Below are 7,363 nucleotides of genomic sequence, written 5' to 3' on the forward strand. Positions count from 1 at the left end.
GACGATACTAGTAAAGAAGTACAACCATACAGTCAAACCAGCCCCACTGGATTACAATCAAGGGATATTCCTTTACTTAGAACACTGCATAATTTACCTGAAAAAAACAATAGTACCAACTATGATACACAAGCCCTTGGCAGCTCAGAGGTGATTAATCTTACCAAACCAGGCCATAGTCCTTTCAAGCTATCATCTACATTTGTACCCACTATGCCTTGTCATGCTATCAATATCTTCCATGACCGCATTACAGAAGAATTGAAAAAACTATCGCAGGACCAATTCACACTCCAAAACCCCCAACTTTCAAACTAAGGAATATTTCCAGCTCATGACAAAACTGAAGCGATTGTAATAAACAAATCGGAAAATGGGGGTAATGTTGTGATATGGAAAGAAAGCGAATATAAAAAGGAAGCATATAGGCACTTAAACAAGATAGGATGTTATAAACCATTAACATAGCACAAGTGAAAAAGATGGGCAAGAACTACAAAGATGATCTGACTATGGACAAAAGAGATGGCCTAATTTCAAAAGAAGAATTAGCATTTTTAAATAATGATTTCCCCACTATGCCTACAATATACTTTGTGACCAATGTGCACAAAAATGAGACACTGGTGCCTGGAAGACCCATAATATCCGCCAAAAAAAAGCTTATTTGAGAACACCTCCAGATATGTGGACTATTATCTGCAAGACTTTGTAACTACCCTCCCAACATACATTTGCGATACCACAGATTTCTTGCACAAACTCGCTGAACAAATAAGGTCTAGTGATTTTATCTTTTCAACTATGGATATTTCTGCCCCATACACCAGTATTGTACACTGTGATGGACTAAAAGCTGTTGATTATTACTTGGGCAAATGACCGATTGAAATGTACAGTCACAATCAGATGCTTCTCAACATGATACACTGGTGCTTACATAAGAATGTGTTTATGTTTGACAACAACATTTAGTTGAGAGGAGTAGCAATGGGGGCATGCTTCTCCCCCAGTTATGCATGTTTACATGTAGGCGGATGGGAGGAGCATGTCCTCAGAGTAGAACATAATGTTGAGTGGATGGAACACGTTGTGCAATGGTGGCGTTCCATCGACAAATGTGTTTGTAATATGGAGAGGTACAGCACAAGAGGCAGATAATTTTGTTAAGAAAATCAATGTTAACAACTTAAATCTACAGTTTATTGCACATATAGATGCCAAAACTACCAATTTCCTTGACATTATGGTGGACATAGAGGGAGGCAAAATAGAAACATCTCTATTTAGAAAACCAACTGCTGGAAATTCTATTCTGCACGCAAAAAGCTTCCATCCCCAACATACCATCACGAGTATCCCATATGGAGAATTCCTCCGTATACATAGAGCATGTAGCACAGAAAGGGCACAGACTACATACCAACAAGAGGCCAAAATGAGATTTATTGAAAGAGGATATGATCCTAGTAAACTGGATACAGCAATAAAGAAAGGCAACAGTAAGAAAAGGAACCTGTTACTTAATCCTAACAGGGAAATGGAGGTGGAGGAAACACTAGTAGACACAAATACACCAAAGACTACTGGAAAATCTCAAACTAGACTGATTACCACCTACAGCAAGAAGTCAAATAGCATCAGGACTATTGTAAATGAGCAATGGCCCATCATTCCAACTGATGCCACCCTTAAACAAGGGCTGCCTGCTAAAGCCGTATTCACACTTCGCAAAGCGTATTCCATGCGTAACTATCGAGTAAAAACCAATCCTGAAACTGACAATAAAATCAGTTGGTTGGCACCACAGTGGGGTTTCTTTAAATGTAGTGCATGCCGCGCATGTAAATTTGGAACCAACACTACCTCCTACAACACTGCCTTCTCCACAGACAGCATTGAGCTTCGGGGCACTACACATGTAGAACAGACCACTCTGTATACCTGTTGCAATGCAGCTGTGGCCTACGCTACATAGGCAGCACCAAATTGCAAGTCTATATCAGAATCTTACAGCATCTACGTGCAATAGTTTATTCCGATTTATCGTACCCAGTAGCGATGCACTTCAAATCTATACATAACAACAATTTGAACTGCCTCAGGTACTTTGTAATAGATGCAGTACAGACAAACAAAAGAGGAGGAAATCGTGGAAAAATGCTTCGGCAATTGGAGTCCAAATACATTTTAGAATTAGACACCAAGTCCCCTTTTGGTTTGAGTCTGTGAGGATCTATATAATTACCTATAAGTCATACATGGCCCATTATCACTGTTGTTTGCTGGCATAAGTGTATCCCATATACATGTATTTACATTTAACCATTCTGACCAATCTTCACATCAGTACTCATACACTTATTTCTCTACTCTGTTATGTTGACCCACATATGACTACATTACGTGATTCTGTCGGATGACAACATGGGGGCCCACCAGTAAGGCTAATTTGGGTTTAAAACTCTGCATATTTTCTCTATAGTTGCTATATTTATGTACTTATGCGCTTTATCAACTTTAGAAATCGATATTAGTCATTTCGATTGCACACATTTAATATGCCTAGGAAACATTTTAAGCAAAAGCATTTTTAGATATAATCTACCACAGTGAAGTTTCTTTAAATGCAGCACATGCCGGGCAAGTAAATTTGGAACCAACACTACCTCCTACAACACTGCTTTCTCCACAGACAGCATCGAGGTTCGGGGGCACTACACGTGTAGAACAGACCACGCTGTACACGTGTTGCAATCCAGCTTTAGCCTACGCTACATAGGCAGCACCAAATTGCAAGTCAATATCAGAATCTTACAGCATCCACGTGTAATAGTTAATTCTAATTCATCGTACCCAGTAGCGAGGCACTTCAAATTTATACATAACAACAATTTGAACTGCCTCGGATACTTTGTAATAGATGCAGTACAGACAAACAAAAGAGGAGGAAATCGTGAAACAATGCTTCGGCAATTGGAGTCCAAATACATTTTAGAATTAGACATCAAGTCCCCTTTTGGTTTGAATCTACGTGAGGATCTATATAATTACCTATAAGTCATACATGGCCCATTATCACTGTTGGTTGCTGACATAAGAGTATCCCATATACATGTATTTACATTTAGCCGTTCTGACCAATCTTCCCATCAATACTCATACACTTATTTCTCTTCCCTGTTATGTTGACCCACATATGACTACATTAAGTGATTCTGTCGGATGACAACTTGGGGTCCCCCCAGTAAGGCTCATTTGGGTTTAAAACTCTGTATATATTCTCTATAGCTGCTATATTTATGTATTTATGCACTATATCAACTTTAGAAATCGATATTAATCATTTTGATTGCACACATTTAATAAGCCTAGGAAACATTTTAAGCACAAACACTTTTAGATATAATCTAGCACATTAGCACCTTTCTGCACCAATAGAATTTTGGTATGGATCATTATCATAGTACTGTAGCTACGATTAAATGCAACATGCAATTTATTAACTTGAAGCTGACCAATAATATTTGCACATTTCATGTAAATGTGATGTATTTGCACATTTGATACATTTTGGACTATTTACCTTTTACCATTTTGATATGTATGTCGGTTTTAGCCTAGCTTTTACCAAACGAGAGCCATGTAATTATATTTTGGACCTGTTCTTACAAATATCTACATCATATTTATTATAAAGCATTAATGTAGCATTAATATGTACTTAGTCTGCAATTTACACATTTGTGTAACTGCAACACAATACCTGATATATGATCCACTATATTCTTTCTTTCCTTCTAATAGTAATCCTGTTAAGAGTATGTCTTTTGTGGCTATTGATAGCGTCACCAATCACATGGTGATAATGTTATCTATTAAAACCTGCAACGTAGCGTGGTCATGTGATCAAGGCCACATGAAGTGGACGAAACGCGTCCTGATGGGCATCACTAATTGATTAAATAAACGTTGAAAATGTTGGCACCAGCAACACTGAAGTCTGTACACCGAACAGGGTCTACAACCTCAACAACTTGGCCCTTGTTTGGAAAAAGTAGCTAGTTAGAATGCCAGCTGCTGCCTTAAGTTCAATGGGGACATGATGGAGGTCATGATGCTGGTTAACAATATGAATTTCCAGGCTTTGTTAGAATGGCCTGAGTGTCTAGGTACCACACCAGCCCATATGATCCCATATAAAGTTTGGGGATTTGGCTAGGTAAATCACTCTCAAAGAAAGCACAAGCAAGGCAACTTGCTGCCAGCTGCTATGAGCTTCTAACAGCAATCTGGGAAATTTTAGATCTGCTCCCTCTCATTTCTAGAAAGTTTAGTGTACATGCTTTGATACTTTCGTGCCTGGACTATGGGAACGGCCTATACCTCGGAGCTCCACTCCACGATAATTGACCGGAAGTTTACAAGTCATACAAAATGCTGTGGCTCAGCTTCTGCTTAATATTCCAAAATATCTTTCAGCTAAGAATGCCCTGGTTACTCTTCACTAGCTCCCGGTTGATCAGCGGATGACGTTTAAGGCAATATACATGGCACACAGAGGACTCCGTGCGAAAGATCCTCCTCTGTCATGGGCCCTTATGTTGCCTTACATCCCATGGAGGGCCCATAGGCCATCCAATGCATGACTCATGAAAGTTTCTCAAGTATGCAGTATGCAATGGGGTGGGCGCTCTATCTCCTATCTCGTTTCCATGCTCTGGAATTCTATGCCCATTAGCCAATGTCTTTTTGAGAATTAACTTATGTTTAGGAAGCTCCTAAAAACATGGCTCTATGTAGCTTAGTCTTTATCTGATAAGGATCCCCTGATGAGCATTGGTGCCAGTAGTTTTGTGGATGCTAGCGCTGGGAAGCCTTTTGGCAGCCATGAGCTCTAAAAATCCCAATAGAATTGAACCTGTGCATTTTTGTTAAGGAAGTGCACACCTAAATTTGAAGTCTACTGTGCTGAAATTAAACATACATTAGCATAAACGTGTAATGTCAAATTTAGGCTTTGCACTGTAATAAAGTGCCTCTTTTTGCGTGCTCACCCCCATTGTTTGTGGATTGATGTTGCTTGATTTAAAACTCTGTACAATGGGGCACTGCTATCCAGCCCCCAGTGTAGGTGATCGACCCCTCACACCTGGTTAAATTTGCTAACTCATAACTGGAATATTTCAATTTACAGTTAGGCCATACTATATGGTGCAGGAAATACAATAATGGCATGGAAAGTTAAATGTCACCGGTAGACTAAAGCATGTGTCGTGTCATCCACAAGACTGACAAGACTGACAAAGAAAACATGGCTTCGGGCGTATCTGTGTAGCCTGACTACTGCAGCGTTTAAGCCTGCAGTCCAACCTGTCAAAAATAACTTTTTCTGACAGGAAAGAATCCTAGTTTTAAATACTAAATTGCTCATCCTTATGTAGGCGTGATAGCCCACACAGTAGGGTGCCTAGTATTTAAAAATGTTCCATGAAATAATTTAGTTTTGGCATGTACCTACAGTGACTAGCCCTCTAAAGCTATTTTCACAGTGAAAGTGTAGTAGTAGCTGTCCTATGAGAAAAACTAAAGTTCAAAATAAAATTATAACTCTGGTATTTTGGATCTAGGACAAGCTAATTGAATAATTCAACCAATATAGTTAATGTTTATAAAAATTCCAATTCAGTGGTGAAGTAGATTTTTTAAATATTTAGGAAAAGTGACTCATAAAAAGTCAGACTTTGTCTGCCTGAACCTCCAGTGGGCTAATTAGCATTGGCATGCCCGCTGCTAGCTTCTGTCAGTACTTTCCATTAACGAAGCATTTAAACTGCAACAAAAGCACAAACAATGCAGATAGCTCCTGCAAAGAGATCTTTAAGATTGTTAAAGAATTCATCTCTCCCTCCTGCTGCACTTCTGCATCTGCTTTCTCGGAACCTTGGATCATGGAGCTTGCAGTATTTTTTACTAATAAAATACGTACTATCCAGTCAGCGTTGCAAGGAACCCAGATCATCTTGAGCAAAGGTTCAGAGGTCGATGGCCTTTCCAACCCCTGGTTATGCCCACCAGCTATGCATATGGATTCTGTGGGCCCTACCCTGCACTGTTTTCCCTCTTTAGAGCCTCAGGCCTCGCTTGACCTTTTGTCTAGCCTGAAATCTGGCTCTCCTCTGGACCCTTGCCCCGCCAAGTGTCTTGCGACCCTGGCACCTGCCCTTAATCCGATCATCAACCCTCTCATTAATGCATCTTTGAAGTCGGGCAAAGTCCCCTCCTCCTGGAAACAGGCCTTAGTTCTTCCCCTCATTAAAAAACCAAATGCAGATGCTAAACTGCATTCTAATTATAGGCCAATCTCGCTGCTTCCTGCCCTGGCCAAGATCACTGAAAAGTGTGTTCATACCACCCTTACCAACTTTGTAGAGGGCAACTCCCTCTTACATCAGTCACAGTCTGGATTTAGATCTAACCTGAGCACCGAGACCGCTCTTCTTGAGGTTACTGAGATTGTGAAGGAGACCCTCGATAGGGGTGGAAAGGCCCTGCTTATCATGCTTGATTTGTCGGCGGCCTTCGACACCGTCCCCCACGACCTCCTCCTAATTAGACTCTGGGAGATTGGGCTGCGGGGTACGGTGTTCGCATGGTTTCAGTCTTTTTTGGCCGATCGGACACAAACGATCTGGGCTCCCCCTTTCTCCGCCCGGATGCCGCAGCTTAAGGTAGGGGTCCCGCAGGGCTCCATACTGAGTCCTTCCCTCTTTAATATCTTCCTTACACCTCTTGCGGCACGGGTGGAGGAGCTAGGGGCCCAGATCATATCCTATGCGGATGACACACAGCTCCTGTTCACTTGTGACAGGGGCTGTGACTTCGATGGAGCAGCCATTCGGAAGTGTTTGGAGTTTGTGTTTGACTGGTTTGGGAAAAATGGCCTCAAATGCAACTCCGACAAATCCGAGATATTGTTCTTTGGCTGTCCTGCAGACCCACGTTGGAAGCTATGGTGGCCTTCGGCCATGTCTCCCCCTGCCAGCGATTCGGTTACAGCGAAGAACCTGGGTATGATGGTCGATAACACTCTTTCCTTTAAAACCCAGGTTGCCGGCTTGACTGGGAAGTGCTTTGCCATTTTAAGGATGCTGCGCAAGTTTCTGCCCTATTTATCTTTGGAGCATAAGAAAATTACGGTGCAAGCATTAATTGGCTCGCGCCTAGACTACGCCAACATCCTTTACTTAGGTCTTCCTGAGTATCTGCTGACTCGTCTGCAGATAGTTCAAAATTCTGCAGCCAGGGCAATCTTCGGTTTAACTAGAAGATCTAGGGCCAGCAATCTCCTTGTCTCTCTGCA

This window comes from Triturus cristatus, chromosome 4_2 (genome assembly GCF_964204655.1).
Source record: "Triturus cristatus chromosome 4_2, aTriCri1.1, whole genome shotgun sequence".
Classification (NCBI taxonomy): Eukaryota; Metazoa; Chordata; class Amphibia; order Caudata; family Salamandridae; genus Triturus; species Triturus cristatus.